At 30.8% G+C, this 19,176-nt stretch overlaps 1 pseudogene; it reads left to right on the top strand.

Annotated features, from left to right (window-relative positions):
* The first annotated feature begins 765 nt into the window (after positions 1–765).
* Positions 766–5,633, top strand: LOC120280440 (annotated as a pseudogene).
* Positions 5,634–19,176: the final 13,543 nt, after the last annotated feature.

Raw genomic sequence — 19,176 nt, 5'->3', positions numbered from 1 at the left:
ATAATGAGAGGTGATTCTCACAGAACTCTCATAGGGAATCTGAACATGAATTGTAATATAAGAGGTCCAAACTCGAAACCTCTCAATCGCAACCACTATAGTTGTCATTGGACTAGCCCATAAAACTTAATCGCTAATATTACAATGTTATTTTCTTAATTAAAATTGGGGTCATTATTTACTTATGAGCTTAAAAAAATAATTGTTTTTAATTATTATATTATCCCATAGTATTCATATCAATTTTTGGATAAAGGAGTAAAACAAAGGATATATATATATATATATAATTCAAATATATTATCCAATTTTTAGATCAAAATAAATAGTTATCAAATTAAAAGATGAAAAATAATAACTTTTGTAAATTTTAAACCAATGAATGTATAATAAATAGCAAATTTACAACAATATTGAAAAGGAAAATAATTATATTTATATTTTTTTCATTAATTATTTATTTTATAATTAAGTGGACGGAAGAGAGAGAAAAGTAACAACATATTTTTATTTTATTATAAAAAAAGAAAAAAAGAATATGGGATTGCTGAGGTGTTACAGACCAGCAGAGCCATGTTGTTATGTTTGCAGAAAATAAAGAAGTTGAGGAAAGAAATGAGTCTGATTGGATGGAGAAAAGACGTTAAGTGCCCATGTTAGTTATTTAGTTATTTGAGGAGCTTGAGGGTGTTTGGGTAATTGCACAGAAGAAGCAGTATATATAAATACATTAGCCAAGGGTTTCAATTCTCTCTAGATGGGCATTCTGAATCAGAGAGGAAGTTCACGCTCTTTCCTCTTTTCCCTTTTCTTTTCAGCAGTGTCTTTGGTTCCTGATCCGTAGGTTGAGATCACCGGGAGTTTTCCCTTGATCTTACTTGTAATTTGTACTTGTTTTCGTTCATCAATCAAGGCTATTTGCTGGTTTGGTGTATGTATTGTTGTGTCTCGTGAATCTTGCAGGATTTGGGTCTAGTTGGAGAGGAGCTGCAGCATAAGGTGAGAAATCCATTGATTTCAATCTTATTGGTGAATATTCTTGTTAAAGTTGCTTGCTTGCCTCTTGTAGATTGGATTACAGGCAAAAGTCGAGGTCTTTGTCACTTAAAGCTGAGCAAGGGCCTTCTTTGATGTCCCTGCTGGATTAAATTGGGGCTTCTACTCTTGTTGTAGGGCTCCATGAACATACTTTCCTCTACAGGTAAAAAATTCTTTTTTTCCTCTGTGTGTGAGTGTTACTGATTGATCTCTTTATTGCTAATTGCCTGACTGACGATTACTTTGTCGGTTTTAATCTATAATTCATTAGAGTTATATGTGTTCAATATTTGCTATACTATAGTTTGATTCATCTAGTTCTAACTGGTTATTAGCTTTGATGAACTTTGGATTAAATTGTTTGCTATTGATTATCTGTTTATGAAGGCAATGTGTTATATATGTTTATTTCTGATTCTAGCCAAACATTTACCGTGCTGCCTCCGGTAGCTACTTTTTAGTAGCAGCAGTAAAATGGCTGGCCTTCATGTTGCCTGAATAACATTGAATGCTTTTGTCCCTCTCTAGGTATTAGATGAAGATAAAACATCACTTGAAAATGGATTTCTTTTTTAAAATAAATCAATATACAAATTTGGGGGATGCTGAAGTAACCATCAAATTACTCACTCGCCTTGACCCTCAATGCTGAGGATAGGGATTGCATCCTCAGCCAAGATTTCTTCGGGTGAGCCTCAGATCTTATTTCTTTTTTCTCAGAAATTTGTGATTTTTGGTGTTTTTCTTCAGCATGCCTGACTATGTAATGCTGGATGGGCAGCAGATTTTGAACGGTATCGAATTCAATAACATAAAAGTTGGCATCTTGGAATCCCCATCTTTGCTAATTTTCTTTACACACACACACACACACATATGATTTTTAAATGTTAATCATTTTGGTTGAGTCAGGAGCATTTGGCTTGCCCTAGATCGCCTGAGAAATTGATCAGGACTAAAAGACACAGTAATGGTAAGCTTAATGATTGGTTGGATTTTGTTTGTAAATGCGTATTTAGTGATTCCCTATTTTTTTCATTTGGTATTCATGGGAGAAGAGCTCATGATTGGATGAACTTCGGGGGATTGCATTGGATATAAAAGAATTAGTTGTTGTTGCACAAAGCTAGCATATTGTTTTTATAAATTGAATTGGGTCCTTTACCTCGTATATTTATGTGGGTCTGTTGCAATTTTAAATTCAATCTTGTAGTCCCCCTTTCATCCCACCTTCACGCCATCTTGATAAATGAATGGATCACATAGTACCAGGCAAAGCAAGATAATGCTGAAAAAAATGAGTAATGTTGCTAGTCTAATCTCCATGGCCACCATTAATCCATACAAGGTTATCTCCTCCATCTCTCAAAGGTCCGGTTTTTTCTCCCTTTTTTTTTTTTTATCTTTTTTGTTTTATGGTTGTGAGAAATGTTGCTTATAGAGCTCTGTTTTTTATATCATTTATTGTTTGACGCTGTCCAATCTGCGCACTCATTGAAAAACACATTTTTACCCTTAAGTCGTGCTGTAGGTAATGTATTTTTTTATGTTATTTTCATCATTTTGTATAGCTCTCAGATTGATATCTTTGTTGGTGGTTCTGTGAAATGACGCGTGTTTTTAAGCTCCTCTTGTTTTCATTGTTATGCCCAACGTGTAGTCTTGGATTTTGTTCCTTCATTGGCTGCTTTCCTGGGGGTTTATGAAGAGGTGGTGCGGTTGATTATTTTGAGGTTTTTTTTTTCAGCAAAAAATTTTAAGCCTGCTTTACTGGACTTGTTATTGATCATTAACATGTGATTGTAAATTGAGATTCCTTCTTGTATCTCTTTGCTGGGCATCATTTATCTTTGTTTTTGTTTTTGAATTGGATTTGGTTGTGAGAAGAGGTTGAGTTGATCAATTAGATCCTTGTTTGTTCATTGTTACCTTTTTGACTTTGTTCTTCTATGCTGTCTTGCTTTTTACCGATTCATTTGAGATTTGATTGATTGGAATTCTGTCTAAATATTTTTGTTTTTTCCTTGATTATTCTTTTGATATGTCCTATCTTGTGTTCATGTGAGTATTTGATTGTTTTTTTGCCAACACGATTATCATACTCTAGAATCCTAATTATTCTCACTTTTGATCACTGTCTCAAGCAAGCCGATGTGGCTATTGTCTTTTTTTTAGTTTAATATGATTCTCTTTCCCGGCTATGAAATATAAAATGATATCTAGAAAGTAGCCTGTTATTTCTTCAATTGATCTTCTTTAAAGCTAAAACTTCCAATTTATGTATGATTTTTCACTTTCCTTTTATACTTTTAGTGGTCATTTTTCTTGCTTTCTCAAATAACACAGAATGCTTGACAAGGATTTCTTCCCTGAGAATGGTGAAGCAAGTTAATACCAAATACAAGAGGTGATTGGCAAGGGCAGCTATGGAGTGGTTGGGGAGAGAGTGGCAATCAGGAAGACCAACGATGTATTTCAGCATATTTCAGATGCCACACACATTCTAAGAGAAAATCAAACTTCTCATGCTTCTCTGCCATCCTGATATTGTGCAGTTAAAGCATATACTGCTTCCTCCATCATTGACAGAATTTAAAGATATTTGTGATGTTTTTGAGCTGATGGAATCTGATCTCCACCAAATAATAGAAACTAATAATGATCTCACACCTGTACACCACCAGTTTTCTCTGTACCAGTTACTAAGAGCCTAAAATACATTCATGCAGGTTGAACATTTTTTCTTGATTACTTTGTACTCCTAATGCATCTTCTCGAGGCTATAATGATTAATATATTATTAATATGTTGCAGCAAATTAATGTTTTCCACCGAAACTTGAAGCCAAAAAACATACTTGCTGACTCAGATTGCAAATTCAAAATTTGTGACTTTCTTGCCTATAAATGATGCACCATCCGCAATTTTTGGGACTGTAAATAAATCTCTTTCTTTCTGCAATATTATAACTATTGTTTATTTTGGTGCTGGTCAGGTAGAATTTTACCCTTTTTTATGCCATCTAATCCTGTCTCTTGGCATACTATTTCTTTGTTGTTGAAGGATTATGCAGCAACAAGGTGGTATCATGCACCTGAATTATGTGGCTCTTTTTTCTACAAGTTGTGCTATACATAATTTCCTGCAAATATTGCATATACTGTTCCTGATAGCCATTCTATTTTCCTAAATTTTCCACTTTTGAGCAATAGATAAAGCAGAGAGGTCTCATGGTTTACATTTGGTGATGCACATACTTAATAGAATTAGTGAACACTTGATGTTTATCAGACTTTAGAATTCACAATTTCGAGCTTGGGGAAATCTTTGAATTGCACCATGGCAAATTTATTTAAATCCTGGCAAATATATAGAAGTTTCTGGTCACATGAGTCCATCATAACCTAAAGCATCAATGGATTATGTATTTTTTATGCTTACTATACATTCTCATCATGTATCATATTTTGCAGTATACACCTACAATTGATATATGGAGCAGAGGACGCATTATTTTGCTGAAATGCTAACAGGCAAGTTATTATTTCCTGGCAAAAATGTGGTGCATCAATTGGATCTCATGACCATTTGCTGGGCACTCCTTCAGCTGAATCCATAGGAAGGGTCAGCTAACTCTCTCATTTAGTCACTCTCTGTCTCGATGCATTCAGCGTGACTAAATTATGTCGAAAGTTTATTTTTGGTATTTCCATGGTTCATATCATATACAGATTTGGAATGAGAAAACTAAGAGGTACCTGAGCAACATGAGGAAAAAAACCACCAGTTCCTTTCTTGCAGAAGTTTCCTCATGCGGATCCCTTGACTCTCTGCTTCCGTCTACTAGCTTTTGGCCCTAAAGATCGACCTACTGCAGAAAAGGTATTATTCAGGCACTGCCAGCTTATTCTTCTGTGTGAATTTTAGGTTTTTATTTATACTTGCAAAGCTTATTCATTATTTGCATTTTTTTACAAATTTGATCTATACTTTTATTTTATTTATTTGCATTATTTGCATAGATTATTCATTATTTGCATTTTTTTTTATCCATACTTTTATGGATTGGTGAATGTAGAATGTGAAACACCTACACAGCCCATCTCAAAACTTGAGTTTGAATTTGAGAGGAGTAGATTGACAAGAGACAATGCAAGGGACTTAATGTATCAGGTGGTCTGATTAAATGCCATATTGTTGTCGGTCCTACTAATTGCATATTTGACTTATAATGAACCTCTTTAACATAAACAGTTGCTTGAGTATCATCCTCAGATGCTGCAAGGAGTATCTTCAAGGTACTGAGCAGAATAGTTTTGAATACCCCAGGTTCTCTTTCCAAACCAATTTCATACACAATATTTGTATTTATTCTTTTTCTTTTTCTTTTTTTTAAAAAAAAGATTGATGTCCTTGTTCTCGTCTACTTGCACATACCAGCCTATAAATTATCAAGGAACTTGGGGGAATCTGTTTTCCATCAATAGATCCAGGTTTAACAAATTGACAATTTGCTGCAATAAATATTCTGAGTGAATTTCTATGACTGAACCTCGTTTTTCAATTTCAGTGGAGGTGATCGCTTTAAGAGGTGATTCACTCAGCTAGAAGAGCACTATGGCAAAGGTGAAAGAAGCAGTCCACTTCCACGACAACATGCCTCTCTACCCAGGTAGGTGTCCAGGACTTGATCATACAGGTCTTCAAGTTCTCTGTCACACTCTCAAAGTCTTTTACTTTCTTTTCAAATTGTTGAGCTTTATAGACTTGTGGTTGGAATCATTATTTTCAAAAAATGGATTTAATCTTATTCATGTTGGGAGTTCACCTTTCCAGAGAGTATGTGCATCTAATAGCTTTGTGCCTTGCACCAGCCTCAAAAGCCTTACAAGGTCACGGCAAAGCAAGGATTCAGAGCATGACGAGGCAATAGAAAATGGCCAAAATATGTCAAACTTCAACACTCGGAGCTTGCTCAAGAGTGTTAGTATCAGTGTTTCCAAATGTGTGACTGTCAATCAGAGAAACAAATGGGGGTAAGTTGTGTTAAGCAAAAAATAAAATTTTCACTAGCTTGCATTCTGAATCTTTCTTGACCAAAATCAGTATGTGCTCATGTAGTTGAGAATTCATTTGATACTTACTCTGAGTTCCTATCTTGTCTGCTTCACCTGTTTATACAAGATTACCTGTTCTAAATTTACAAAAAAGACACTAAAAAAAATTATAAAAGTTTTTTCTTATTCTATTTTGATGATGAACATGTGAATTACATATATATTTGTTGCAACCTGACTTATAAAATCTTTAAAAATTTGAGATTTCTTAGTATAATACTTGCTAACGCAGATGCCTTGTTTTCATATTCGATGTGATTGAGTTTCTTAGTTGTTTTCTGATTGTGATGGTGATTGATCCATTTAATTGTGTTTCTTAGATGTTTTATAGTGGAAATCCAAAATGTTTTTTAATTGCCCGAAATGCCTGTTATCTTCTTTTTTAGAAATTATGGTATAAATACTTCTTTTAATGTTTGAAATTAAACTTCGTTCAGTGAATTATAATATGATTAAGATAATGAATGGTGTTTTAATGACACGAAGTTTCCGTTTGCTTTCATAGTACTTCAAAAAAAAAAAATGTGTCTTTGGTCAATGTTTCCTGTTTTTATTTTTGGAAATGTATTCTTCTCTCCATGTTGGTGATGTTTTTACCAAATCTTATTATATAATCAATCAGTTATGCATGCCAGTTTAATTGTGTCATCTGTTAGAACAGTTTGCAGAACTAATTAAGCTATATATATATATATGTTACAACACTTGCATGCATTGATTGATCAAGATGAACAGTTGTTTTGATGACCATCAATGGGACTGGTCCTTACTTTGGCGACTAGCTATCAATCTCACTGTCAAGCTCCTCAACGGTGTGGATCATGTCCACTTTCGCTCTGTTTGCCATAATTGGCGGGAAAAATACCGAAGCGCGGCGAAAGAGTCCGTTGTTGATCCTTTTGGATCTTGACAGGCGGACTAAGATAATAAAGGGGTTAGTTTTCTTCGACATAGTTTACAAAGAAATAATTCCTCTTCCTTTCTTGGCTCCTTTCTTACAAGGTCAGCACTATTACCTAGGATCATCACATGGCCTAAGCTTTGTAGGAGAACTTATCAGTCAATCTTTAGCTATAAAACTTGTAAACCCACTCGCACATGTTGTCATTGATATCCGCTCCTTTGGAGCATAGTGATCAAAACATTGGCCGTGTTTACCTTTTGCCTGAACGATCCAGTGGAACCAAGGTGATTTACCTGTTGAAAAACCACAACAGGACTCTTGTGTACTCCATTGTTTTAGATACTGTTACTAGGCATAACCGGTGGCGTACTATTATATTAGATTCGCCACCTGATTATCTTGTGCCTACGAGAGAAGGATTGTTCTCCAACTATAATGGATCACTTTACCAAATACTGCTAGGATTTGAAGGAAAGCTTGGGGATAAGGAATTTTTGCTGCCAAGCCTTAATCATGGTGATAACTTTGACTTGTCCCTATTCATACCAGGATTTTCATATGCACTGGAATACGAATCAGCCCATTTCCTGAATTATCTCATAGATTTTGAGGGCTGTTTGCATGTTTTCATCGCATCTGATGACTCTGATAAGACGCAGGTCTATTGTTTTGAGAAAGTGACGGTTTTACCATTAGGACTTTTGCACATGTGTGGCATGTTTATGAGATGTAAGCGTATAGCGCATATAGCTTTTGGCCTACTTCTCAAGCTATCAAATTTCTGGAGTAATGGTGACAACCAGTGGGAGCCGGTGGCCTGGATTACTCCTCCTTTAGTTCCCATTGATCAAAGGTGTGTGTTTTTATTTGTTAAATTTAAACTTTGTAATTCTTATATCATTGATTATCAGTACATTCATTACAACAGGTCATGGTGGATGGTTTAGCAAGATACATTGTGGGTTACCGGGATGAATACTTTTTCAAATTCAACACAAGCAGCCTTGAGCCACTGATCTCTGGATGAGAGTTTTTGCACATGTTATGGTCACACACATTTGACATTTGTGATGTTGTCACACCCTTTATTTCATCGTTTATGTTGTTTCATACGCATATATGATGATGAAGACACTGACTTGTTTTTTGCACTTGTTATGGTCATATGCACATTTGACATTTGTGATGGTGGTATACCATTTTTTTTTTTTTTTATTTCATGTTGTTGTTTCATAACTATGATGAAGACACGGACTTGTTTCACCTTTAGATTACGAATTTATGATCTGAAAGACACAGATTTGTTTCATCTTTTTTATTACGGATTTATGATGTGATAGACACAGATTTATTTCTTCTAAATCTTTTAGATTGCTCATTTATGACAGATGACACATATTAGACCTGTCAAAACTGGGTGGCGAGGCAGGCCGGCCACGGCCCACCAAAACCAAAGCCAGGCCCGCCATTTTTTCTGACTGGCAAAATGCCAGCCCAACCCAATCCACCTTGGGCTTCGGGTTGTGCGGGCCAGCCCGTCAGAAATGGAAAAAATGTATATATTTACTAGTTTAAATGTTGGGAGTACCTCTAATGTCAGTGGGCCTTGGTTTTGATGGGAAACCTGATTGTTCTTGGGTCGGGGCTGGCGGGCTGGTAACTATTCTAAATGGGTTGGAATCCAACACCATGCTAGGCCAACCCACTTTTCTCAAAGACCTAGAGTCTTTGATCCATGGGCCATTTCAGGCCCGAGATTAATAAAGATTTTAAGTTGATGATATATTAAATATAATATAGGAGTAGAAGAATTCTTTATTATGTCCATAAATGGTAAATGAAACAAAATTGTAATTTTATTTTTCAAAGTGAAATAGATTCTAAGTCTCATGGGTTTAGATCTCATTTTATATTGTTTTTTTTTTAAACCTATCACTGGATATTATTACTATTTAATTAAAATAAAACACTGTACAAAAGAGTCATGAGTGTGCAACAATAGGTCCGCTAAGCATGGAGAAACAATTAAAACAACTATTAAAAGCTTGTAAATGCGTAAATGCAAAGCATAAATAGAGACATTTTGTAATAAAACATAGTGAGCTTGTCTTCGGATATAACTATTTTAATAATTAACAAAAAAACAATACAAAAATATAACATAGTTATAATATATTCAGTTGTTTTTTTTTATTTTTACAAAATAAATTGGATCATTTGGTTCATAATCTTTAAAATATTAAGTTTTATTTTATCAACAAATGCCCATGAAATTTTGTCCAACTCTAATTCATTCCGAAAATATCAAGTATTTATCTCTTTTGTTTTTTTAATATTTTTTTGGTAATCTATAAAATCAAATTTTATTCGTTAAAGAAAGAGATTACTAAACTTAAGGTACAATTGTGTGTCTTTAGGAATTGTCAAATATAGTTCTAGTGATTTGGATGTATATATATATATATATATATTAGTTCCGTGAGATGATTATTACACAACAAAAATCAACGACTTTTATATGGATTAATAATTCATATGTCTTTATTTCTTTATAAGACTTTGATAAATCTACATGGAAAATGTGCATTCATTTATATCATTCACTTTTATTTAACATTAATTAAAAAAACTCAAATAATTTTAGAATTTTGTGGAGGATATATGGTTATGAACAAAAAGACATGAGAAACTTTCTTATTTAAAAAAAAAAAAAGTTGGGATATATATATTTTATATAATAAATAGAATGGAAATTGGGACATGTTTGGCATAAATAAAGTAGGTGAACAAAAAGACAAGTCTCATCACTTGTTTGCTTCATAAAAGCTTGGCATACCACATGGTTCCTTCTTTTTTTTTCTTTTTGGTTTTTTTTTTGGAAATATATATATATATATACTTTATTGTTTAATTATAATAATCTCAATGGTTTTAGTTTTTGCTTCAATGTTTTTGTCATGGCTCTTCTTACTTTGTTTATTTAACACTTGCTATGCGGCTTTTTAAAATATTGCTTTTTTTAAATTAATTACTAAAAATAGGTATTTTTTTAGAATTATTTACCAAATTAGGCATTTTTTTATTTTTTTAATATTAAATTTTAAATTTTTTTTAATAGTTGTAGGGTTCCACTGGTTTTTTAATATTAAAAATTTTATTTTTTTAAAAATCAGCAGGTCCCACTAGTTTTTTTAATATTAAAATTTATTTTTTTAAAACTCGAGATGGGTCCCTACTAGCTTTTTAAATTAAAAACAATTTTTACACTAAAAACCCTTATCATTTCATAAAAATGTTTTTACTAAACTAGCTTTTATTCCCACTTCTACTTTCACTAATCCTAACAGATAAAAATTATGGGTAATATTCAGTTAAAAATTTAAAAGATAAAAATTATTGTGGTTAAAATTTTTTATATACATTAGAATTAAAATTATCTCCAATAATACATAAAAATTAAAAATTATCTCCAATATTTATGGATCTTTCATACTGATATTCGCTGTAGATTTTCACAAAAAGAGACTTTTGGACGGTTTATATAGTCTCCACCCTAACAAATGGATGGTACATGATCAATTTGATCCAATGGGCTCTTATGAATGGGGTGAGGTCTTATTCTGCACCGATAATTCATTTCCCATCAATCCCCGATAATACTCTCTACCTACCCTAACAATTACATCTTTTACTATGAGATAATTTTTAGGCCTCCACCTAACAAATGGATGGTTATGATAAATTTGATCTAATAGCTCTTTGTGAATGGGGTGAGTGCTACTGCCACCAATAATTCATCCCATCAACCCCCAATAATACTCTCCACCTACCCTAACAATTACATCTTTGATTATTCTAATATCGAGATAATTTTTAATTTTTTTATGTATTATTGGAGATAATTTTAATTTTTTTATGTATATAAAAAAATTTTAACCACAACAATTTTTTTATCTTTTTAAATTTTTTTAACCGAATATTACCCATAATTTTTTTATCTGTTAGGATTAGTGAAAGTAGAAGTGGGAATAAAACTAGTTGTAAAAATTATATGAAATGATAAGGGTTTTAGTGTAAAATTGTTTTTAATTTAAAAAAAACTAGTAGGACCCATCTCAGTTTTAAAAAAATAAATTTTAATATTAAAAAACTAGTGGGACCTGCCGATTTTTTAAAAAAAATAAAATTTTAATATTAAAAAACCAGTGGAACCCACAACTATTAAAAAAATTTAAAATTTAATATTAAAAAAATAAAAATGCCTAATTTCGTAAATAATTCTAAAAATACCTATTTTAGTAATTAATTTAAAAAAAAAGCAATATTTAAAAAAAAAAGCCTTGCTATGCATTACGAAAAATATATTTTTTTATTGTTTAATTATAATCTCAAAATAAATCAGGAGGCTTTCATCATAATTATCTTTTAATTGGATTTTGTTTTCCTTGAATAATAAAAAACTTTTACACAATTTTTTTATAATTTTTTCTTCATGTAAATTTTGACATGTAAGCTTTGAAAATTTGAGTTGTATGTGTTCAAACCAAGGGTTGTCGGGACCCTGGCCCGGCAATGACCCTGCTAGCCAGTGGGTCGGGTCAATGGGTTCAACCGGCTCGAACCGAGTTGAACCGAGTCAATAATTAAATATAAAAAAATATTATAATAATTAATAATAAGCAAATATAATATTAAATCCATAATTATATTATAAAAACCCTACTCAAATTTGATATTTAAATCGATAAAACGACCTTTATATACGATGAGAGTTTTCTAATTTGATCATTTATTTTTTTACATTTTTTTAAATATTTACAAATTTAATATATTAATATATAATTATCAAACTTCTCTCGTGTTATTTATTTATTTATTTGTTTATTGGTTGATTTTTGTTAAAATAAATAAGAAATCTAATTCACTAATTCTTATATCTCAATTGAGTTTTTTTATTTTTTGTTTTTAAATTTTTCTTATATTTTTTTATTTAATTAGAATACTTTTAATTTTTATATTTTTTTATAATAAAAATTACACTCATTTATTGTTTTTATTTTTCTTAATAAATTAAATTTTTTTAGAAAGTATTTACATAATACATTAATATATTTTTATTTTTTTAAATGTTAATTTTTGTTGGTATATATATATATATATATTGTAATTCTATTTATTGATTATAAATTATAAATTAATATTAATAAATATACATGATTTTGTGGTTTTTAATAAGAAAATAATAATAAATTATTAAATATTGTAAAATAAAATTAAACATTGTGACCCAATTGACCCGGCCGGGTCAACCGGTTCCCGGTTGAACCGCCCGGGTCACCGGGTTAACACCGGGTTTTTTAATACCCGGGTCAATGGGGTATACCCGGGCCGGCCACATGGCCGGTTCCCGGTTTTTCCAGTTGAACCGGCCGGGCCGGTCCGGGTCAAACAACATTGGTTCAAACTCTTTTGATAGTTAATTATGAATTATTACATTAAATAATTTGAATTAAAATATAAAAAATTTGAGATTTCTTAGTATAATACTTGCTAACGCAGATGCCTTGTTTTCATATTCAATATGATTGAGTTTCTTAGTTGTTTTCTGATTGTGATGGTGATTGACCCATTTAATTGTGTTTCTTAGATGTTTTATAGTGGAAATCCAAAATGTTATTTAATTGTCTGAAATGCCTGTTATCTTCTTTTTTAGAAATTATGGTATAAATACTTCTTTTAATGTTTGAAATTAAACTTTGTTCAATGAATTATAATATGATTAAGATATTGAATGGTGTTTTAATGACACGAAGTTTCCGTTTGCTTTCATAGTACTTCAAAAAGAAAAAATGTGTCTTTGGTCAATGTTTCCTGTTTTTATTTTTGGAAATGTATTCTTCTCTCCATGTTGGTGATGTTTTTACCAAATCTTATTATATAATCAATCAGTTATGCATGCCAGTTTAATTGTGTCATCTGTTAGAACAGTTTGCAGAACTAATTAAGCTATATATATATATATATGTTACAGCACTTGCATGCATTGATTGATCAAGATGAACAGTTGTTTTGATGACCATCAATGGGACTGGTCCTTACTTTGGCGACTAGCTATCAATCTCACTATCAAGCTCCTCAACGGTGTGGATCATGTCCACTTTCGCTCTGTTTGCCGTAATTGGCTGGAAAAATACCGAAGCGCGGCGAAAGAGTCCGTTGTTGATCCTTTTGGATCTTGACAGGCGGACTAAGATAATAAAGGGGTTAGCTTTCTTCGACATAGTTTACAAAGAAATAATTCCTCTTCCTTTCTTGGCTCCTTTCTTACAAGGTCAGCACTACTACCTAGGATCATCACATGGCCTAATCTTTGTAGGAGAACTTATCAGTCAATCTTTAGCCATAAAACTTTTAACCCACTCGCACATGTTGTCATTGATATCCGCTCCTTTGGAGCATAGTGATCAAAACATTGGCCGTGTTTACCTTTTGCCTGAACGATCCAGTGGAACCAAGGTGATTTACCTGTTGAAAAACCATGTGCTCCATTGTTTCAGATACTGTTTCTAGGCATAACCGGTGGCGTACTATTATATTAGATTCGCCACCTGATTATCTTGTGCCTACGAGAGAAGGATTGTTCTCCAACTATAATGGATCACTTTACCAAATACTGCTAGGATTTGAAGGAAAGCTTGGGGATAAGGAATTTTTGCTGCCAAGCCTTAATCATGTTGATAACTTTGACTTGTCCCTATTCATACCAGGATTTTCATATGCACTGATATACGAATCAGCCCATTTCCTGAATTATCTCATAGATTTTGAGGGCTGTTTGCATGTTTTCATCGCATCTGATGACTCTGATATGACAAAGGTCTATTGTTTTGAGAAAGTGACGGTTTTACCACTAGGCCTTTTGCACATGTGTGGCATGTTTATGAGATGTAAGCGTATAGCGCATATAGCTTTTGGCCTACTTCTCAAGCTATCAAATTTCTGGAGTAATGGTGACAACCAGTGGGAGCCGGTGGGCTGGATTACTCCTCCTTTAGTTCCCATTGATCAAAGGTGTGTGCTTTTCTTTGTTAAATTTAAACTTTGTAATTCTTATATCATTGATTATCAGTACATTCATTACAACAGGTCATGGTGGATGGTTTAGCAAGATACATTGTGGGTTACCGGGATGAATACTTTTTCAAATTCAACACAAGCGACCCTTTGAGCCAATCGATCTCTGGATGAGTGTTTTTGCACATGTTATGGTCACACACATTTGACATTTGTGATGTTGTCACACCCTTTATTTCATCGTTTATGTTGTTTCATACGCATATATGATGATGAAGACACTGACTTGTTTTTTGCACTTGTTATGGTCATATGCACATTTGACATTTGTGATGGTGGCATACCATTTTTGCTTTCATGTTGTTGTTTCATAACTATGATGAAGACACGGACTTGTTTCACCTTTAGATTATGAATTTATGATCTGAAAGACACAGATTTGTTTCATCTTTTTTATTACGGATTTATGATGCTGATGACACGCATTTATTTCTTCTAAATCTTTTTAGATTGCTTCATTTATGATGGATGACACATATTAGGGACCGCTAAAAGCGGGTGGCGAGGCAGGGCCGCCATGCCCACCAAAACCAAAAGCTGAGGGCTCGCCATTTTTTTCTCGATCGGCAAAATGCCAGCCCAACCCAATCCACCTTGGGCTTCGGGTTGTGCGGGCCAGCCCGTCAGAAATGGAAAAAATGTATATATTTACTAGTTTAAATGTTGGGAGTACCTCTAATGTCAGTGGGCCTTGGTTTTGATGGGAAACCTGATTGTTCTTGGGTCGGGGCTGGCGGGCTGGGAACTATTCTAAATGGGTTGGAATCCGACACCATGCTAGGCCAACCCACTTTTCTCAAAGACCTAGAGTCTTTGATCCATGGGCCATTTCAGGCCCGAGATTAATAAAGATTTTAAGTTGATGATATATTAAATATAATATAGGAGTAGAAGAATTCTTTTATTATGTCCATAAATGGTAAATGAAACAAAATTGTAATTTTATTTTTCAAAGTGAAATAGATTCTAAGTCTCATGGGTTTAGATCTCATTTTATATTGTTTTTAAACCTATCACTCGGATATTATTACTATTTAATTAAAATAAAAACACTGTACAAAAAGAGTCATGAGTGTGCAACAATAGGTCCGCTAAGCATGGAGAAACAATTAAAACAACTATTAAAAGCTTGTAAATGCGTAAATGCAAAGCATAAATAGAGACATTTTTGTAATAAAAACATAGTGAGCTTGTCTTCGGATATAACTATTTTAATAATTAACAAAAAAACAATACAAAAATATAACATAGTTATAATATATTCAGTTGTTTTTTTATTTTTATAAAATAAATTGGATCATTTGGTTCATAATCTTTAAAATATTAAGTTTTATTTTATCAACAAATGCCCATGAAATTTTGTCCAACTCTAATTCATTCCGAAAATATCAAGTATTTATCTCTTTTGTTTTTTTAATATTTTTTTGGTAATCTATAAAATCAAATTTTATTCGTTAAAGAAAGAGATTACTAAACTTAAGGTACAATTGTGTGTCTTTAGGAATTGTCAAATATAGTTCTAGTGATTTGTATATATATATATATATATATATATATTAGTTCCGTGAGATGATTATTACACAACAAAAATCAACGACTTTTATATGGATTAATAATTCATATGTCTTTATTTCTTTATAAGACTTTGATAAATCTACGTGGAAAATGTGCATTCATTTATATATCATTCACTTTTATTTAACATTAATTAAAAAAGCTCAAATAATTTTAGAATTTTGTGGAGGATATATGGTTATGAACAAAAAGACATGAGAAACTTTCTTATTTAAAAAAAAAAAATTGGGATATATATATTTTATATAATAAATAGAATGGAAATTGGGACATGTTTGGCATAAATAAAGTAGGTGAACAAAAAGACAAGTCTCATCACTTGTTTGCTTCATAAAAGCTTGGCATACCACATGGTTCCTTCTTTTTTTTTCTTTTTGGTTTTTTTTTTTGGAAATATATATATATATATATACTTTATTGTTTAATTATAATAATCTCAATGGTTTTTAGTTTTTTTGCTTCAATGTTTTTTTGTCATGGCTCTTCTTACTTTTGTTTATTTTTAAAACTTGCTATGCATTACGAAAAAAAATATTGTTTAATTATAATCTCAAAATAAATCAGGAGGCTTTCATCATAATTATCTTTTAATTGGATTTTGTTTTCCTTGAATAATAAAAAACTTTTACACAATTTTTTTATAATTTTTTCTTCATGTAAATTTTGACATGTAAGCTTTGAAAATTTGAGTTTTATGCGTTCATACTCTTTTGATAGTTAATTATGAATTATTGCATTAAATAATTTGAATTAAAATATAAAAAATATAATTTTTGTCTCTCATTTATATTCTATGATATTTTTATCTTTATTACAAAGACATCCAAGTAGATGAAATTAACACAACTTATAAGGACCACTAAACACTACATGCAAGCAAGCTCTAGTGGTTTCCACTAAATAATGCTACCAAGACTGTAAACATGCTTGATAACAACATATATATGTTGATTATTTTATATATAGATATTCATTTTAATGTATGTGATTTATTGTTATTATTTTTTCCCCTCCGATATCTTCCACTTTAATATGATCAAATAGTAAAATATAGAAATAACAAAAGAGATTTTTTATTTCTTATAATTTTTTGTAAGAATTTAATCTATTGATTAATTCGTTAGTATCATTTATTCATAAAATTCATTTTTAATAAAAAAAAGAATCTTAAGATAATCTGATAAAAACTTTATTTATTACAAATTCCATCCTCAAATATAAATAATTATTTATTTATATAAAGAACATCATGTTGGACCAACGAGATCATGACCTTGGCAACTTGGAAAAGGCATTCCATAGTGTAAATTAATAATAGAATTGTGCAATTATTACAGCTCTAAATGTCAATGACTTGAAAGGCACGGAGAGAGTTTTTGTGAAGGAAAAACATAGATAGATATATATATATATATATCAAGCACTAATATATCAAACTAATAAAAATATTAATATTTTTTATGTTTCACATTTTATACTTTTGTTTTTGTTTTTGTTTTTTAATTAATTTCCTTTCAATTACATAGGTTGATGGTCATGTGTTTAGCTAGAAAGAAATGAGAGGGAAAAAGTTGAAAAGGATATTGATGTTTCCCACCATGAAAGCTATGTTTTACTAATTATATTCTTGTGGTCGCATGTGCTTACATCAATCATATCTTTATTTGTTACATTCTAGTTGGTTTCACAAATATTTAATGGATTAATCCCTTCTTTTTTAATAACTAATCACTCAACTACCCTTCTTCTTTCTTTGTTTTTATTCATTCATATATTTATTTTAGAAAGATAATTAACTACAACTATATTAAAGTGAAAAACAAGTGTAAATATATAAACCAATCTCAAAGTAATAATTAAGATATTTGACTTTAAAAAATAAAAATAAAAACATACAAAACGTGTAAGAGATATTGAGACTAAATAACCCATATGAGAAGTTGTGTGGATCAACTCAAACAACACATGTCTAACATTAATAATGTATTTTTATTTGTTTTTTCAAGCATTTACCTGTTTTGGTTAATGGGAATGCGGATCTTAGATTTCATATATTTTATTTTATTTTATTTTTCCATTTTTCCCCTTTTGTTGACTTGAAAAAGAGGCATTTTAGAGTATATTAACAAAGTTTATTTTAAAAATAATGTAATGTTACTTTCTAGAATTAAAAATAAAAACTAAATTTTTAGATTTTTGCAACATATATCCCTCTCACATGATTTATTATACTAAATCATTTAACTAGTTTAAAAAAGAATTTTTTTTTATCAAAAAATTTAAATATCTTGAAATTTCAAAGTCCCAAATATTTATCTTTATTAAGAACACATATATATATATATGTAATGAATATGTATGTATAAAAAATATAAATAATAGAGAAATTTTTTTAAAAAAAATCTCTTGGTTTTCCAATTTTGTGAAATAGGAACAAAAGAACAAAAACATGTTAATGGTGTTAATTCAAACTCATTTGGCGGTGATAAAATTGTCCATTTAGTTAAACTTTTGTCACTTACTCATGATTTTTAGACATAATTTTTGTTTGATTTTTGGGATTTCTTAGTTTTTTGTTTTTTTATAGAATTTTGGAAGGAATTAATAAAAAAATATTGTTATACAAATGAAATGACAATTTTGTCCTTACCCATTAACACCATTAAATTTTAATCAACGAAACCACATAATTTTTATTTGTTTGTAAAAACTAGAAAACCGGGAATATCATCAATAATATAAAAGATATATCACGATAGCTTCAACTATTAGTAAACGATGATAAAAGTAGATGACTTGACTCAATGGCATAACATATAAAAAGCTCAATTTCCTAGAAATATAAATTAAAAATAAAATTCTCATTATTCTATAGTAATTTAACAAAATAATTAATCAACTTTTAATTTACTTAATAACGTGGTTTCCCACTAAAATTGCCCTAGTCTTAGGGCCAGTAAGGTTAGGAGATTTAAATAGGTTGCCTTTAAAGTTTGACGCTTTTGATTAAATAACTATATAAATGAACCATAAATTATTTGAATTACATCATTAAAAATTTAATTTGATAGAGTTTTGTACTGTATCATTCATGACTTAAACTAAAATTATTCTTGAAAAAAATGATAAAGAATCTATCCATTGATGTTATAAATGTAAATTAATTTAGTTATACTAACACTAGTATAAATAATGCACTGAATAATAATAATATTTTTGTAAGCCAAAAATAACAACTAATATAAAATCTTCAATGTCCACAATTTTTACATAAAAGAATTTGTTAATGGAATTAATAAGAATTTGTTAATGGAATAAATAAAAATTTTAATATATATTTGAATTTTTAAATAAATAAAAATAAACAAATAGTTAAACTGTACTTCATTTTGCGGCTTGTACGTAACA

This window comes from Dioscorea cayenensis, chromosome 17 (genome assembly GCF_009730915.1).
Source record: "Dioscorea cayenensis subsp. rotundata cultivar TDr96_F1 chromosome 17, TDr96_F1_v2_PseudoChromosome.rev07_lg8_w22 25.fasta, whole genome shotgun sequence".
Taxonomy (NCBI): Eukaryota; Viridiplantae; Streptophyta; class Magnoliopsida; order Dioscoreales; family Dioscoreaceae; genus Dioscorea; species Dioscorea cayenensis.
Note: the sequence above shows the minus strand (reverse complement) of the source record. Positions and strands in the feature narration are given on the sequence as shown.